At 43.7% G+C, this 19334-nt stretch overlaps 1 long non-coding RNA gene across 2 annotated transcripts in view; it reads right to left on the reverse strand.

The window, feature by feature from the left end:
• Window positions 1-2415: 2415 nt before the first annotated feature.
• Window positions 2416-19334, reverse strand: part of LOC147262097 (uncharacterized) — a 35492-nt gene continuing 18573 nt past the window's right edge. Inside the window, exon 3 of one of the 2 annotated variants that reach the window (XR_015116133.1) lies at window positions 2416-2757. This is a non-coding gene — a long non-coding RNA (uncharacterized LOC147262097). Of the gene's footprint in view, window positions 2758-14277; window positions 14441-19334 lie in introns of those variants that run through there. The other variant, XR_015116132.1, reaches the window with a different exon arrangement.

Below are 19334 nucleotides of genomic sequence, written 5' to 3' on the forward strand. Positions count from 1 at the left end.
GAATTTAGAAACTGCACTCATCAGGATACAAGGAGCAGTGACAGAAAAACATCAAGCAAGAGTGCAAGCGTGTACCCGAACCAAGGGGTCGAGCTGCCAAGGCAGTTAGTTCATTGATCCATGGTAGCAGCTTTGGTCTTTGGCCCCGAACATCAGGAACAATACCAGCACTTAGCACCAAGAACCTCAAGCTAACGTTCCGCTGCCTCGTATCATCAGAGCACATCCAGGCGGGTTTTTATCCACAAAGAAACATCTCTCGTCCAGCCTGCGTTGTGAAGAGCAGCCTATTCCTGCTCTGGAGCTCATGACCACGGTATGAGCCGCCGGCAGAGCGGGGTACCTGCTGGCTGGTACACCGGCGTTATGATTGCTCGTGCCGCCGTTGCATGAAAAATATGTTAAACAACTTCCGAACGCTAATCCCTTGTTCCTTTACCCAAGCATTTTTAATCAAAATCTCTGCATTTGTTCTTGAGATGTCCTGCTACAAGGAGACACGACCACATGACCTCATTAGTGCAGGTGGCACCTCCCACCTTTTCCTGTTTTTACCTCACAGCGTTACTAAAGAAAGTGGTACAGAAACCTCACTTTTATTGGCGTTTTTCTTTTTTTGTTGTTGTATTCACACAGTACAAAACACAGCAGGACTGCGGCTGCTTCACTCTCCTTCAGAGAAACCAAAACAAAAAAAACAAAAAAAAACTTCTGTCTGCTGTCAGTCACATTTCCGATGAAGCAAGTTCTACTTTTATTTTCCTCGCTGCATCTCCTCCAGCAGCGCTCAGCCTGTGACACATTAAGAAGTCTTTTTTTTTTTTATTCTTTTTTTTTTTTTTTAAGTTAAATGTGCAGCGCTGGGTTACCGGGCGAGCGGCGCTCTAAACTGCGATGTCCGCCACTGCAGGAAGGGAAAAGAAAGATAACTGGCATGAAATGAAAGCAGATTCATGATAGCACGCGCCAGGAATAAACCTAATAATCACCGTAGAACACAGCTCCGTTACTGACGGATGAATCTAAGCAGTAACTGATGAATTCAAGAATCACAAATAATGATACTTGGTCGTGTTTTGGGTGGAAGCAATCAAATCCTTTATGGAGCCCATCATTTCCCATGGATGGATCTCCCCCGAACAAATAAACATTTATTTGCATACTTGACACTAACGACCAATCGGTTATTCCTTAATGGCCTCATATTTCTCTAATTGAATGAGTGTGCAAAGCTAATTAATTAGCAATTACTGGCTAATGGTTGCATATTCATGAGCCCACAGCCTATTAGCTTCCAATAAATACTTATTAAGAGGCCCTGATTGCTAAGTAGTAGCTTATCATCAACACGCTCATCTGTAACGTGTTGACATTTTTCATTTTGTGTCGATGAAAAACACACAGAAGGATTTCCATCAATCTCAAGAAAACACTCCCTGCTGGGATTCTGTTCAAATTTCCAGTGGTTGAGTAAAAAGTCTTTGAGCTACAAGATGAAAGCAAGTGACAAATGCTAGAATCCAGTTGAACATTACAAAATGTGAAGGGTTTTGGGAGTGTTACTACAACATTTCTAATGAGTCTGTTGCAATGTTGGTTATATTAAGAAAAACACACTTTCTGCAGGAACAGATTCTATTCTATCGAGAGCCACAGAGACCAGCTAACCGCTAGTTAGCTTAGCAAAATGGCTGGTAGTGGGTGGGGATTCTTAGCATCAGCTAGTTCAGGTCCAGGCTAGTTAGCTTAGTACAATGGCTGGTAGTGGGTGGCGATTCTTAGCATCAGCTAGTTCAGGGCCAGGCTAGTTAGCTTAGTACAATGGCTGGTAATGGGTGGGAAGTGTTAGCATCAGCTAGCTCAGGTCCAGGATGCTGGTGTGTCCAGCAGGAGTCCTCCTCTTCCTCATGATCAGCAGCAGCAGCCGCTCTTCTAGTCCTCAACAAACGTTTGGTTCTGTTGACCCAAGTTCCAGTGGAGCTTTGGAGGTGCTGCGTCAAATCACTGCGCCCAGTCAGGAAAGTAGTCCCGGCTACGTGTCTGATTCTAACACTACAACGCCTCCTCATGTTAAACTGTTATTCCTTACCAATGTTACACACGACACTTGCTATATTAACGCAGGCAGAGACGGAGCTATGCTAACACTTCCCACCCATGACCATCCATTGTGCTAAGCTAACTAGCCTGGGTCTGAGCCCCCTAATGCAGCAATAGAGGACAGAAGGAAATGATTAAAAATATATTTATAAATGCTTTCGCGAAAGGTTCCCGAGGTTCTGGTCATTTAACAGTTTTGCGTGACTTTACTCTCTGTAGAGATTCTGTCAAAAAAAACTGCTAAAACCTAGAACAAGTTGAAATGAAACAGATTTTCACAACAACAACACGAACATGAAAAATCCGTCACATGAGGAGATTATTAAGTAGTGTTTTAGGGAGGCTAAAAGAAGTAAACATGCACTGTGTAGATTTATTAGCCACAAGGTCAGTGACATCACTTCAGGAAGTTGGAAGGCACCCAGTGGTTCACTTTTCCAGTAAATCTTTGCCTTCTCCTCATACATTTGCACACATTCACATCTTGAAGCAGCAGGACAATGAGCGGCTCCCCTCGTCTTGTGCTGAAGGACATTTTGACAGCGTGTGAGGACGATGCTTGTATTTCACTTGACTTGCACCGATTCCAGGGGTGAAAGTGAGCCGGAACGGGCCAAAACGCAGTTCCGGTAAAATATTCACGGCCGGAATGGAGTTCTGTTAAAAAAAGGAGGAGAGAGGAGCTGTCAGAATCCCATATTAAATAAAAAAAAATGACGTCTGAAGGTGGTTTCACACTGAACGCGGCAGACGAGGCGCGCTGCGCGGGGTGGGGCGCAAGCGCGCACAGCGCTACCGAGTTGCTGGGCTTGGTTTGCGCTCATGTGACGTCACAGTGCCCACATACACAATAAAATGACTTCCCCCGCGCAGCCTGCGCCTTGCGTGTTCAGTGTGAAACTGCCTTGACACGGAGTCGTGCCCATGAGCGCATCTCCGCATGCGAGGCGTTTCTGGTTGGCTGACAGACGCACACGTGGGTCACGTTACCAGCATTGTTCGTTTTGATTGGTTAAAACCACACGCGTTCTGCATGTGAGGGCAAAATCAAATTAGTGACGGTTCTTGAAATTTTCCACGTTTTGTGTTGTGTCACTCGCTGTAAAGTGTAAACTGATACTTTGCTAAATAAAGCATTGAGTGACACTGATGATCTGTTTTTTCATGTCTGCCTGTTCCCTGTTGTCAGCACTGTAGTGGGCAGTGACTGTACAAAGCAGTTTTCAAAGCATTTCCAGGGGGAGCGCGGGAAGGGTGGGGCTATGGGGGCTGCAGATGTGTGGGGAATAGACACCCGAATACTAACATAAAAATCACCCAAAACCCATTAAAAACTGTAAGCGCGCGCTTTTTTTTTTTTTTACAGCTCTGGCAAGACTTTTAAGCCACTTTCACCCCTGCCGATTCCTGTCTGGCGCTCCAGCCAGCGGACCTGCTCGTCGCCGAGAGTCGGTGACAAAAGGCACGCAATTACTTTGTTTATAGAAGCTTATGATGCTGGAACGCTTTCACAAACTGTGTGTTTTAGAAAAAAACTCAACGATAACCTTCATATATGTTTCCCAAGAGGGAATTTAAATTATTTTGGAACTGAACTCTTCAAACACAGCAGCAGCAATCCATGAAATACGGCGCTACAAGGACGCCGCCGCACCTGTGAACAGCCTGACACCATTTTGATCAAAAGAGCCAACTTTTGAAAGTGCATAATCAAATAAAAGGAATTATTCATACAAAATGACACACAGGCTCCAACATCTCCCGGCTCTCAATGCCGCTTTTGAATTTCCAAATGAAGTGTTGTCATCTTCCACGCTGTCTGTTCGTGTCTGTACGAGTGTGTTTTTTTCCTTGGGTTTTAATCGTCACGTTACGCTCTCTCTCTCTCTCTCTCTCTCTCTCTGTCTTTCTCTGTGTAAACACAACATATATCTTCCCGTCCGGCGCCGAGGGACGCCTGTGGCTCGGGGAGTAGCGATGGTAACGGCTGGATGCACTCAGGCTCGCCTCCATGCAGCTGGGACCCGTGCTGCGCCGTAACCTCGGGGGGGAATGCTGGGAAAGTGGTGTGGAGGGTCAAGGGTGGGGGGTTGGGGAAGGGGGGGAGGAGGCAGAGGAGGCGGTTGTTGAGTCAACTGCAAACATGCACTGACCTGATGAGGAAGCAGCTTGTTTTGGGGCATTCTGGGTAATTAGGTTGTTCTGTGGAAAGTCATGGATATAATATTCGCTATTTTGGGGCAACGAGATACAACTTGTTCCCTCATTCAGTTAAGCTGTCAGTTATATATCCTGTTCCTTTACTATACTTATTAATTACCTCAAACATTCAGTTATTTCAGAGCCACAAGCTAAAACATGTGATCACAATTTAATTCGTTCCCCCAAGAGGTGACTTGTTGCCTCCATTCAGTCAGAGACCAACACGCGTCCTACATTTGATTCATTTGTTGACCCAAGATATTACTTGTTCCTCGATTTACAGCCTTGTGAGAGAACTGGGTTCCCTCAGTTTCATATTAGTCAGCAAAGGACAAACTAGAACCTCCTTCAATCTGGTGATTTCAGGGCCTCAAGATACAACGTCTCAGTTTGACTTGTTTGAGGCCACCAGATGAAATAAAACGTTCCCTCAATTCAAAAAGTGATGGCGGCGACCCAAGATGATAATGATACGACTTGTTTCCACACATTCATTAATTTTCGGGAAGAAGTTATATCAGACGGTCATATATTAATTAAACTGAAGGAACAAGTTTTATGGCCATGAATAATTTAATAAACTGGTTTTTCTTCCATGGCCTCTCCAAGGCTCCGTACAAAGCAGAGGTGTGACTGAAGTGGGGGAGAAAATGGGAGAAAATCCATTGGAAATGAAGCAAATGAAAGTATGATGATGGAGAAAATGAAGTCAGTAACAGAGAGAGAGTGTGTGTGTGTGCGTGTGTGTCTGTCTATGTGTGTGTGTCTGTGTGTTCAAAGGCAGGAAGGAGAGTGTGTGTATGTGTGTGTGTGTGTGTCTACATGAAGCTACCGAGGAAGAGCTTCTAAAACCTGTCAAGAAAATGTTGGATCCCAACTACTTTCCTGCAAGTTTTATCAGCAAACGCAGCTCAGTGAACTACACTTTTCCACAACAGTGGAAGAAATATTCCTCCAATATGAAGCAGCTCCCATCGCTTTTATGATTCCGCTCCAAATATTCGGTTTTATGAGGATATTCAAATTGTTTGCTTGAACACACGTCCACACATTTCAGTCGTCTAAGCAGGGGAGGCGTTTAATGAAACTGGCAGTAGCTTGGAAAACGTTGCATCACTTATCTGTGATACTGACTATTAAAATTAGAGACATAACTTGAAATGAGTTTCATTTAACATTTTATATATCCAACTGAAACTGATGCAATGTCCATTTACACTTCTGCAGAGCAACCTTTATTATCCAGAGAGGATTCAACTTTACAGCCTTTCTGAAGGTTGTCAAAGGAGTTGAACGGTCTCTTAAAATGAGAGATTTTTCTAGCGATTTATTGAAAAAAAACAAAATGTACCTTTCCCTTTTGTACGTGCTAATAAAGTCATGTTTTATAATCCAAGGACGGCCAATTAAACAGGGCTTCCTGTTGCGGCACATTAAGAAAACAAACTAGAAACTATAGTCAGGAAGTTTAACTGTTTGTTGGGTTTGTTTCTGGTAAAAAAACAAAAAACAAAAACCTTCGTTAACTACTTTGAAACAAAGCTATTTACTCACAAAACACAGTAGTTTGTAATATTAACTCTGAGCCAAAGTACAACCAGCTGTTTTTTAACCATGTACATTGTTCCAGGTTGTTAAGGAAGACGATTTTGCACAGAACCTTCACCATCATCGTTCGCTGTGTGAACTGGAGCTGCAACAACTAAAAGCTAATAATACCTGTCAGGCCAGTTTAATAAAAAAAAAAAATTTTAAACTATGTTTTCATCAACATTTCATGGTATAAAGGAGGAGAGATGCACACTCAGGGTTCATGGTACAACTGCCAGTGACCAAGTTGTCGTCTAACTGCATCCAGTGGCGATTATTTGGTGACGCACCTGCCAAACACACCTGGACCTCATCTATGATGACGCAAGAGAATTGAGGGTTGCACACTGGGTATTGTCTTGGTGTTGGATGAATACCTGATGTTTTAAACGTTCAAAATGGATCAAAAACATCAAATGCCAGACCAGAAATCAAACCAGGACGTATGAAACCAGCTAGGACCGACTACAGGGGAAGACCACAAGACCTGACCCCGTAGAGGTGGGCCATCAGAGCCAGAAGGGCCGTCAGTGGTCGCCAGACCAGTAGCCTCATTGATAGACTCCTAAAATAAAAATCTGAACATTATGACCATGAGAAGCAGGAGTTATATCTTTCCCTTCATACCCTGAAGACTGAAGAATAGTGGCGGCGATGAGGTCCTCAGTCATTCGGCTTCATCTCAGTTTCAAGCTCAAAAATACTTTAATTAATAGCAATTGCGGTTATGTCACTCATTACAGCTGTAAATGTCTCTTAAATCTTCCAACTTTCCAGCTTCCTGACAGGGAGAGCATCGTTAGTCCCACACTTTCACATACATGTCAATCATCTTGATGAGCTGTCATCCTGCCTGAGGCGGAGGTAACTGGCATCCGCCGAGCCTCCACAGGCGTCGGAGGAGGCAGACGCTGAACCCAGAAGATACGCCGCAACAAAAGGCTGCGCGGATGTTTACTGTTTCTGAACATTTGGCGATTGCCCTTTCATCACCCGCTTCCACGGCACACAACCGGCTTACAGCAGGTCACGGTGAAATGGTTTACACAGCATCCTCAATGTCACCCCGGCGCCAATGAAAAGCAGAGGAGAGGTGTCCGCAGACAGGGTTATACAGCAAGTAATGATTTATTGTATTTTCCATTAATTTAATAGCTGTTAAATATGGAAAAAAAAACATCACTACGCTGCTGCTTGAGCCCCACAAAATGTCATTTTGTCGACGGACACGTTCGAAACACTGCATCTGTTAAGGGGTACAGCTGAATCGATCCTAACAGGTAACTAAATTTACCTGTCAGAATAACGCCTTGAGCTCAGAGCAAATATATCCCCGCTAGCAGATATATAGCAACCGCTACGAGCTGGCGAGGTGGGTATGTTGGGGGTAACAAGCCCGTTGTTTAGCCGACATGTCACATGAATCAAGCCAATTGTATGATGGCCTTTTCTGCCGCCGCCGCCTCGTAAACTCCAAGGTCAGCTGCAACAGTGGATGGAGATCTAAATGGGTCATATATATTGTAACAAGGCCTTCAGGTCAATGCAAACATGACCTTGAGCGCAACCTCGCTTGCATCCCCTGCCCCAGGACTCATTCTCCCAGACTCCTTTATTGCTTGTTTCTATGGAAACGGCTGGCTGTGTGGATGGCCTTTTATTAGTTAATAGCCCGTTTGCTCTTATGGATATAGAAAAAAAAGAAGGGTCTCGCTTCATGATGTTTTTATGGAAGCCGGCAGCGCTCTGAATGCACATCCCTGAATTGACGTTTTCCCCGGAGCGTTTGTTTTGCTGCTCCACACAACCTCCACACACCTACTTCCACCGCTTGCCCATCTCAGCTCCCCGGTCAGGCCATCCCACCCGGGCCCCCAGGGTGGAGAAACAAAGATAATAATTGGCTTTAGTTTATAGTTGACTGCATTGTGTGCACCCTCCATTTGATCTATTCTTTAGTGGCAGGCATCAACAGCCCAAAGAGGCTCCGGCTCTACCAGGAGCCTGTGAGCTCATCCATGAAACATCCTCTAAAGGCTCGGGGGCCATGATGGCGAGCCACAACAGCTTCATCAGGTGTGGGATGGGGGGAGTGATGGTAGATCGTAAGATAGCGGTTTGATCTGTGACCCTCCATTACTCTTTAGAGTTATCATGTTTAGAAAACGGTTGAGGGTGACATAATAGAGATGTCACATAATTCAACGTACAAATCTGATTGATTATGGGTGTAACGGTGCTAAAATGATGCTGTACCTCAGCTCTGAAACGCCTGTTCAGTATTGGTACAGTAAGAAAATGAAGCATAAAGCTGCTATTTTTTTGCCTTTTTTAATTAACTCTATCACGTTATTGTTTTTGAGCATTTCCATGTATCATTTAACTCGTAAAATTTTCATTAAAATTCCTTGTAATATTCCTTATAATTTCATCCATTCATTTTTTCAATCAACTCTTTAGTGAGGGAGTGTTTCACCCAAAACTTTCTTCAAAAAAACAAAACTGAGTACAACATTTAAAAACAAAAAAAGTAATTTTCAAGAATATAAATGATATGATTCATTTGGCTGTTTCAGGACCTACCAACGCAGCGCTCTTTCACAATGTGCGCAATACCGTCCTCTTCCTCATGATGACTTTGAATGTCGCAAAATCCTGTCAGCGGTGGGAATGGAGATTTTACAGAAGTGGTAAAGTGAACAAACTATGGTTCTGTACTTATTGAATAAAACACAAAATTACAGAAAATTGGGATTTATACTGTGGACATATATTGAGACCTGGATAAAGGTGTTGTAGCCAGTATTCCATGATGATCAAATGGGTCAGGACGTTAGCTAGTAAGGCTTGCAAGCTAATGTCAGCACCACTGTCAGAAACAGCCTTATGTCAGCAAAGATCCACAAATTTACTGTTAGCTGAGTCTCCCGGAAAGGTTAAACATGGAAAAATCTGTTTTATGAGAAACCAGGACCTGATTGAGGTAACTCTCCCCATGAGCAGAGACTGCTAACGTTAACGTGCCTCAAAGCTAACGGGCTGCTGCTGTGTTTCCTGAGTTTCCTGTGATCGGGCTGTCAATAACAGAATGCTACCTTTCAGGATATAAAACACTGTTGTTCCAAAGTTGAAAGTTGTAACCAGAGAACAGGTGCATGGTTTACATTTTATCCCACTTCAAAGGGAGAGAGAACATTGTGAGAATACAAATTTCTTGGCTGAAGGCTGATGGTATTGAACAGTCAAATCCAGGATTGACTGAAAATTCGGAGTCAGGTAAAGCTCAGGTAATTACCGGTCGTATAAAAGTATTCAGAACTATGCGTTGTGTTCGTTTTCTGAAACTGACCCCCATCAAAGAGGTTTGACAGCTTTGGTTTAACAGCCAGGTCAATGACGTAAAGTAGCGCTGGGAAAATGAGGAGGGAGAGCGAGTGAGGCGATGAAGCTTAAAATACATCAGGGGTGAAGAATATAAGCAGGAATTATCATGAGCGATTACTCCTTGCTGGTTGTAAAAATGAAAGTCTTATAATAGAAAGAGACATTTCAAGAAGGGGCTGTACGAGGTGGCGAGAGAGGACGAGGAGGGTTGAGGATTTTTAATGCTTCCTTTCAAAGATAAAAGCCGGTATCATCTGGAGAAACAGTGTGATGCCAGTTGTTTTTATGCTTTCCTGGTTTTTATTTTTCACTTTGTTGTCGTCCTTTTGCGCTGCTCTTAGGCAGTAATTCAGGATGAATGGACACTGCCTGTGAGGATGAGATAAATAGAGAGGAGTGGGTTGAAAGAGAGAGGTAGAGAATATGAGAGCAGGCATAAACAAACAACGTGAAAGGGAGGAAATGGAGGCAGATGGGCAGTGAGGGAGTGGAGGAAGGAGAGGAGGATGAGGATGGGCAGGGACTTACACAGATCTTGAGAACACAGAGTGGTGGTTTATTCATCTTATCCACTTTTCAAGATTGTTGGATGTCTGCAGGAACGAGTGCCCCCTGGAGTCATTTGAGTGCTCAGCCTTTAATTCGTTATTTTCTTTGAAGTCCTCAAAAAAGTGTTTTTTGTCGTCCCCCCCACCACCCCGCGTGATTTCTTGGAGGATCCAGAATTCAGAAAAACCCAAGTCACTCATTTGTTGCTGGAAGCTGCTTGTCCAGTGTAATCCACATCTTCATCCAGTTGGATGTTCAGTTCTCCAGAAATACGATTTGAGACGTAACTAGAAACGTTTCGGACTGCAAACCGACAGCGCTTGATTAAAGCACAGCAGAGGAGTAAATGCACCTGAGACGCATGGAGGACCCGGTCTGATCGGAACCACCTGCGGAGGTGGTCAGGGATGCATTCTGATGGTGGAACTACTCATCACCGAGGACGCAGTTGAGCGTTACTCCTAAAACTGCTTGTGACTCGCTGACATTGTCAGTGACTTGTGTCTATATAATTGTCTGCTCTTTAAACAGCAGACAATGAAATACTCTGCACCACCATCTCCTTAATGAGGTAAAATTAACCAGGTCTGATGGTGTATCAGAGAAAACGCAGTGGAATGCGTGTGTGAGAGCTTGGCCCGCGGTCTGAACTGACCGTGGGAGGACGCCGAGGCTCTGCAGCTCAGGTCAGCTGGCTGTTCCATTATAGATGTCAATATTGACTGTGAACGGCAGAAAGGCCAGTGGTTTCTGACTAGGACGTGGTGCGTGCCTGTTGAGCAAAGCCAGCGAGGACCTGACCAGTTCACACAAACACACGCACACACAGGTTGAGGTATGACTCCGAAACCAAATAACTTGTTGATACAGCGGGCAGGGACGGTATTACAGCATGCAGCCAGCAGAGCACCAACCAGGGATTATTCCCTGACGAGTGCTTCTTCCATAGAAATTCATTTTTGGAACGAAATGTTTGCTGATGCGTCGGAATGCTTCAAAGTCCAGTTTGTGCTGGTACCAACCTTCACGGCTTGACGGCAGTAATCACCTCAGAGGGACGGGCGTAAAGGTCATCAATAAAAGAGGTGAAAACTATCGATAATCCTGTATAAGTGACTGATGACCGCTGGAAAGTCAGAAGAAACATGACGTGAATAATCAGTGGAGACCACTCCGTATAAAGAGGTGGAGGGAGTGGAGGATGGATGAACAGAGAGGCGATGGCAGCAAGCGGAGAGCCATGTTTGTGGCTACTTAGTAGAGGAACAGGTTTAACTGAATTAATGTTGTCTGGCAGTTGTTTTGACAGGTTATGTGAATATTGGGGCGGATAATATGCAGCTGCGGTGGGAGCCGGCTGTTGATCTGTTTCCCATTTCTGTCACAACAGTGCCCATTTGAACAGAAACCATGATCTTTTCCAAACACTAACCAAGTGTTTTGTGGCTAAACCTAACCGGACTGTGCTACAAATGTGTCGTATCAGGTGGTTGGAGCAAATGACGAATGTAGCTGTAAAAGGTTGGAGGACTTGATGGAATTTGTGAGCCCAAAACGGTTTGGCAATGGCATCGTCGCCTTGTAGCTGACATGCAACACATCACTGTTTGTGGACTCGTGATGATTTGGTGTTTTCCCCATGAAATTTGCCTGCATGTACAAAAAAATAATCAATTGCCATCAGATTTGGCCTGTTTTACATTCCTCTGGTGTCGTTTCAAAGTCTCCATCATGCCGAACAGACTTGCTGCTGATGCGTAGAGAAGGAGGTCAAATTCAACGTAACGTAGATGCCAATGAACAATTAAAATTAAAGGCAAAAAAAAAAAAAAAAAATGTATGGACATTCGGTGTAGGTGGTGTGTGTCCATCTACTGTACATTATACAGTGATAAACTGAGTTTCTATGGTGCAAATCAATTATTTGCGCTCACAGATGAGCGCACAGAAAACCGCATGGTCTCTTTTGCCTTTCATGCTTTCATTCATTCAAAAGGACACACACACACACACACACACACACACACACACACACACACACACACACGCTGGGACACAGAAAACCACTCATCACAGTCAGCTGCTTCCAGTCTGTTTACAACCAGAATCTTTTGTTTTGCGCTGCTCCGCTGTGTGTGTGAAGGGAGGGGGAGTCTGCTCAACCTTGACCGGGCACCTCAGCGCTGCTCCCAGTTATGAATAGATAAGAATGGATAACATTCTTCACGGGTATTGAACAGTGGTGAGCACAGCATCAGCAGATCGTGTGTGGTCTTGTCACAGACATGATTACTGAATCGGTTGCAAAGCAAGGCATGTTTTTCAAGTGCGAATCATGAAATTGGATAATGGTTGTGACACTTTGCAATTTCACATCAACCCGGGGGAAAATAATAATAATAATAATAATAATAATAATAATAACGATAATAATAACAATAATCTCAACCTGTGACAGTTTCCCAGCAGGACCAGTTGGCATAAATCACAGCAGAATACATTATCTGAACAATGCAGTCCTGGTGTGGATTCTTCAGGGCTGCCCATCACAACCTCCGCAGAGCTTCATCTATCATCGTTTGGCATCATCCTTCATCACCATCATCATGCATTCAACAGGGGAAAACACATACAAACATTAAAAAAGCATCGATTACTGCCACAGCGATTGTACTCAGCATGGCCCGACGCATGTCGTCTCACGAAATTATATGGACAAATATATATATTTATTTTTGCATTTGTGTGTGTGTGTGTGTGTGTGTGTGTGAGAGAGAGAGAGAGAGAGAGAGAGATATTTGCATACATTACTTAAGAGTTGTCACCTTTTGACTTCGCAGCCACGTTTCTGCCACCATAAACAGGGTGAGTGTTGTTGGCAACACGCTGGGACTTTTGCAGCCACGTTTGTGGTAACAAAACCTGATGTTTTTAGTGAGATGATGTCGGGACATTTGCAGCTGTGCTTTCGGTGACAAAACAGAATGTTTTTAGCCAGGCGTTTGCAGCCACAGTTATGGCGACAAAACTGGGTTTTGTTCGTCAGATGCCCTGACATATTCATTTACACTCACACTTGTGGTACGAAATTTGGGTGTTTTAGGCTAAAAGATTATTTGCAGTTTTCTATACTGCTTATCCGTTAAGGGTTGCGGGGGGCTGGAGCCTGTCCCGGCTTGACATTGGGCGAGAGGCAGGGTTCAGGCAGTACAGGTCACCAGTCCGTCTCCGGGCCATCCAGAGCAATGAGGGGTTCAGTATCTTGCTCAAGGACACTTAGACATGGTCACCAGGGGGAAGTGAGAAGGGAACCAGCAACCCTTCGGTGGCTCAATGGCCACTCTACCTCTGAGTCATGCCGCCAGACTTCTGTTTGCTTTTTAGAGTAAAAGAATGCCCAGCAATTCTGCTGCAGGTTCTTACTGCAGGGGTTTTCATGGGTGCACCAATCACTGGTATTGCTAGACATTGGTGCCTTTTGTATTTCAAAATATCTCAAGTGACCCATTAGCAAACAAGACTCTCACATGTTGAATAATTTCAAGCAGAAATGAGCCTCTGTTCAGCTGCCTCCATTTTGTGTCGGTTTGTCCTTGTGACTCTGCCATGTGAAAGCAAGGGGATGTTAGGTAAGGGCGGGTGAGGGTGCTCAACAAACACTCCGAAATCCTTGAGTGCAGTTCCACAAGTAACAGGCGAGTACACACAGGAAGGACATCAGACTTTCTCCAGGAAGCTGCAAGAAAAATCTGCCTCTTTTCATTGTCTCTGCCACTAATCTGGTCTGAGTCCAGATTAAATATTTGATTAATAAGCGAAGAATAATAACGCCTCGCAAGGGTCTGGAGTCAAATCTCAGGGAGTCTCATGGGAATGAAAGCACAGTCATCCAAATCCTGGGCAAGCATGTTGCAGCCGTGTCTCATGTATGTTGCAGCTAAATGTCAGGTTTTAGCAGTCAGAGGGAGATAAGAATGATTTGAATAATATTTTCTGTCAGCTGCTGTCCTGCTTGTTACATATTCACACACATGCTCACACATGCACATACACAATCAAATCTGCTGCATATATAGATATATACATACACACACACACACACACACACACTGTATGTAGCACTCAAACGCACACTGACAAGCATGAACTTAAATGTGAATTGGAAGACACACAAAAATGTAAATACCCACTTGAAGGAGCACAAACACACACACACACACAGGTGTAGGAATATACAGCTGAAGAGAAATGTGCTTAAATACATACTATTTATAATAAAGCTAATCCTATTTTGTAAAGCTGTTTACTGAAAAAGATTATGCAGTGTTTTGCAAGGATTAAAAAGCCCCAAAAACAAGAAACACAAAGGAAAAGGTGATTATAGCATCAAAAAATGTTCATAAAAACCTCCTTTAAAATGTTTTCAGAGGATTTTAAAGAAGTTGATGACTAGAGTTTATTTTTCGCATTATTTTCTATTTGGAGAAAGACCATCCTTCCATCCATCCATTTTCACCACTTGTCCTGTTAAGGGCCACGGGGGGTGGAGCTTATCCCAGCAGCCATCAGGTGAGAGGCGGGGTTCACCCTGGAGCGGTCACCAGTCCATGAGAGACTGATAATACAGGAAAAAAAAAACAATGACAGAAAATGGCATAGTAGACACCAGAGGGTTTTCAAAACCTAACCATTGTAAGAATGTACAATTCAGACCGTCAAGACAGTCAAGAGACAGGATAACACACTTGCTGTTGAATCTAAGACAATATCAGTGACTTCGCCTTGGGAGGAAGCAGTTTTCATGAGGTCACAATGTCACAAACTCATGCAAGAAACCATCTTGTGAGGTTCAAGAATAAATCAACACCCAGAGTTTTGAAATCAAAGATCATATTGCCAGATTTTAAGGGATGATCTTTCCAACCAGCCTCTAGTCATGAATTTGAGTTAAAATTAGAGTGAGTATCTGCCAGTGTGGGATCAGCACAACTGAAAATACAAGAGGACCATGAATGGAGCCTTGAGGAACACCACGCTCAAAGCCACCTACAGCGTGAACACATTTTCTCAAAAATTGCGTCAAAAATCCTCCTGTCACATTTGACAGAAAGGGCTACGGATGAACAACTTTCACTAAAATCAAGGAATGAGAAAAGTGGTGAATGATTTCTCCTGCCTGGGTCAGTGATGCAAAATCTTAGGGTTGTAGCCAACTAAAGGAACCTCGATCTACTTCAAATAAAAAAACCCAGCAGTGCATAGGAAATGCAATCGGATATGATGCCTTGCTATGTTGTGAAATATACTGTATATATACATATATACATACAGGCTTACACTCAACCTTCTTGTTTAGCCCTTGATGAAGATGCATAGCTTTGATTCGTTAGATAAAGAGACGGACGAAAAGTAACAAGTCCATGCTGGGTCGTTCTTTTCAAGGAGCACCAGCACAATCGTGAGGTACAGTTGAGGTGTTTCTTTCTCCATCTGCTACTTGAAATAACCTCCAATTCTAAACAGTAAGCACAACAAGGAACACTGAATAAGATGCACAGTCTGCAAGGCGGATCCTCGAGGCACCGACGATGAACAGTTCTGAGTCAGAGGAATGATTAACATGCAGACTTTCAGTAATTTCTTGCGGTTACAGTTTGATTCTGCACATGAAACCAACTGGATGACTTTCACAAAACCCTTTGCCGATTAGCATAAAAAAACACACACACACACATTGTCCTACAGACGCCGTTTACGTGTCTGAGCTTCGGCTCACAAACACTTTTACAACACGTACATAAACACTAGCATAAAAAAGAAACACAAACATTTGCCTCAAGTGATAAGAGGTGCTGCTATTTTCTATCAAATATCCCATCATCTTCATCATTGAAAATTGGCCAAATTGCTACTCCTCTCGCCCATCAAAGGAAATCATCTGCAGCCCTTTGGCTTCTCTATACATCAGTTTGTGTGTTTATCTGGTGAGATGCTGGCTCTATGTATATTTTTCAAGATAATACGGGGTATAATAGTTGTGCTGTGAGCTTCAATGTTGACTACCAGTGTTTTGTTGCGGGAAAAACCTTCATCAATTCACTCTCTTATGACACTGCAGTGGAGTGTAGCAGGGATGATGTATCTATGTCGGCCAAAGTACATGTTAGCATCTGCATGGTTTCCCTCCAGCAACAGCCAGGTTATTTGGGTTATCGCAGAAAACCAGCAAGAGACGCGCCTCATTTCAGATGTTTCTCCAAAAACTCATCAAGACTTGGAGACGAGGGAAGTGGAGGTTCAACGCTGCTCACGTATCTTTGGGTTTTACTGAATTGGTTTGACTGACTTTCTCAAGTTTTGTATCCCAATAATCACAAATTAATTTCTGAAATCTGAGCCACCATGTCACCGTTTGCCCAAAAAGTTATGAGCAGATATTTTTGTGCCGTAATGTCAGTAAAACGTTTTGATGTTTGTATGATGTAACGTTTATTCCCTCTAGTTTTATGTGATGTTGTGTTGTTAAATTCATTGTGTGTTTTAACTTGTAATACCATAATTCTTCTTCGGATCCTCCTACCCGGGGAATGCAGATTATATTTAGCGATTTAGCTCATTCTGGGACAGTCAGTGACTGCTAAATAAACAAAGCGAACACATTTAGGACTCATTCCAGTGTCTCTCTGTGCCCCATCAGCTGGTGTGATCAGTTCAAGAGTGCTCATTTAGACTGAAGCATCTAAAAACTCATTCTAGATGTGTCGCTATGCAACAGTGTGGGTAAATGTGTAGATCTCCACCGTGACCAGGGGTCCACATGGAGCTCTGACAAAGACTGTAACACTAAACTATGGCACAGAAAAGAAATGGAGCAGCAAAAAGCGAGCTTGCATCGCTGTTATATAATTAGTATGTCAAGCACTGGGCCCAGAGGCCGAAAATAGTGCCGCTGCATTGCCAGGAGAGTTGGGGGGGGGGGGGTGTTGGTGTCAGATGAGATGGGGAGGAGGGGGTTCAATGCCCAATATAACGGTGGTCTAATAATGCCAGTCAAGAATTTGTAGAGCCAGGCGGCTGCATGCAGTGTGTAATCCCTTACACTGGTGGCGATGCTTTGCTGACACGACATCCAGAAAGTCAGGACGGAGGAAAGTGCTGAACTTTTCAATTCAGGACGGGACATTCAGGGCCTACTTGATAAATTAAATTTAAAGGAATTGTGATGGGACGTTCATCTTTCACTCTCTGGATATTGTGTTCAATAAAATGACCCGGGTCTCTGTGACAAGATACAAGTTATGGCCACGATAAAAATCTTTGTTGGTCAAAACCATTTAAGTAGATTATTACATTAGGATTTATTGTATTAGGAAGGTTTGTTAGCACTGATATATCAATAAACACTGATATTTTAACCTGAACGGGTGCATCTTTACGAACGTTCTGTCCCAGGACAAATAACGCCTGACACTTTATTGTGTCACGTTCAATGTTGTTTGAAATGTTAAAGCCTCAAGAACGAGCAAGCGAGGACGCCATTAAATTAAAGGTGTGTTTATGTCGTGTTTGTGGTTGCGGTGTCTGTTTGGTCAGCAGGATTACCCAAAAACTATGAGACAGGTTTATCAGAATGGACCAAGGAAGAATTTCAGGGCAGATTGGCCACAGTGCCACCTGGTGGCAACGGAAAATTCCCTCTCCTCGTGGGGGAACCAGATTATCTGGTGGTCAGAGTTCAGCAACACCAGAAATAGCAAGCATGTGAGTTGTCTAGCACTGCCTAGAGGAACACTGCATCACGAAATGCGAGCAAGGTGGAAAGCTGACAATGTCTCATATCTGCTCAGAGGAAATCTTAGATGGGATTCTTTCTCTTCCATCACATGTCGAATAAATAAAGCCGTTAGTTATATTTCATTTATAGCTGTTCTCAGGTCTGCATTCATCATGAATACCGTGCATCAGAAGTGAAACCCCAGGGTGTCTGTGGGGTCACGAACAAGGCTTGAACTCCCATTTCAGGCATTTTGTTTTTAATCATTCCGTATCAAAAGAGCCGATCAAACCCATATCCATGAAGAACTTGTGATGCTAGCTGGGTACAAGCTAGTTTATGGTTGTTCTAAAGCCACAGACTCACTGGCAGCTGATGAGAGCTTTGGCTAAATCACTGAAATACAAATACAGCAAAATACAGCTCGTGGGCTCCCCCCCCCGCGAGCAAACCAACTGCTGCGTGATTTATCTGCAGCTCAGGTCCACAGATCCACGCTGGTGAGCAAACAGCATCACAAATGAATGAGGAGACGTCAGGCGAGATCATTGTTTAGGTTATCATCTGTCGAGAGCTGACATCGATAGAGATGTCTTTCCCCTTGATTAAGCATGACCCATTTCTACACACAACCCCCATCAAACACACACGTGCTACACACACACACACACACACACACACACACATATATACATACAATCTCACAGATAAATCCAGTCCTATATAGATTCACACACACACACACACAAACAAGTCACGCATGCACATACAAACACAGAAACACACTGCGCACGTTGACAAGCTTGCACTTTTAACACACACAAACCCGCACACAGAAGCAGACACACTGAAGGCACAGATAAGGCACCCGTCGTCACAGCGACTTCATTCACTCACTTTGTGATGCAATTTCCTGGTCCTCACAGAGCTGAAAAATGCCATCAATCAAACGGCAACATCCGAAGCGCCGAGAGGACATTCATTTGAACCGCGCTCGACCTCCCTCGCTCTTCCCTCAGCCACTTCCCCAACTTTAGGGCTGCATGTCATATTTGGAGGCGAGTGCCGAATGGTTGAGACGCATTTAGGAATTCATTAACCCAAGAACAAAAACAAGGACTACAACAGCAAAAATGTTTTAAAAAAATGTTTAGAGCAAAACTCAATACCTCCTGCAGCAAATATCATATTTCATCATGATGATAAAACCCCCTAAACGACACGGTTCAAACGGAGGAAATGCAAGTCAAAACTGTAAATGAGGTCAAATTTGATTAAAATTGGAGAAAATATATTTTTAAAGCAGTAAAGTAAGTAAATACATGTGAATAACTCAACATGAAGTGACGTGATTTGAGGATTTAAGTGACAGAACCTGAATCTTGGCTTGTCGTGAAGGATAAGACTCGACCAACTTGTGACTCGAACACGGATGATCCCATCCCTCCTCTTCACGCCGTTCCTCTGGTTCTGATGGGACTCACCCGGTCTGGAGGACGGAGGATACGAGCATTTGTCCTTTTCCCAACAGTTCCCAAGGACGCCCCCCCAGATGGTTCCATGTCAGGAACCATCTGGTGCATCAGGTTTACTCTAGTGGAACCACCATGACTCGTTTTATGTGTAGTCATCCTGCATCAGAGAGGAGAGGCAGCTGCTGCTCCGCTTATCATCCAGCCTGCAGTGCAATTTGGTACAGGACTGATAAACTATTAAATTACACATAATCTCATTG

The sequence above is a fragment of the Aulostomus chinensis genome, chromosome 5, assembly GCF_037954235.1.
Source record: "Aulostomus chinensis isolate RoL2024-O1b breed Wild chromosome 5, RoL_Achi_v1.0, whole genome shotgun sequence".
Lineage (NCBI taxonomy): Eukaryota > Metazoa > Chordata > Actinopteri > Syngnathiformes > Aulostomidae > Aulostomus > Aulostomus chinensis.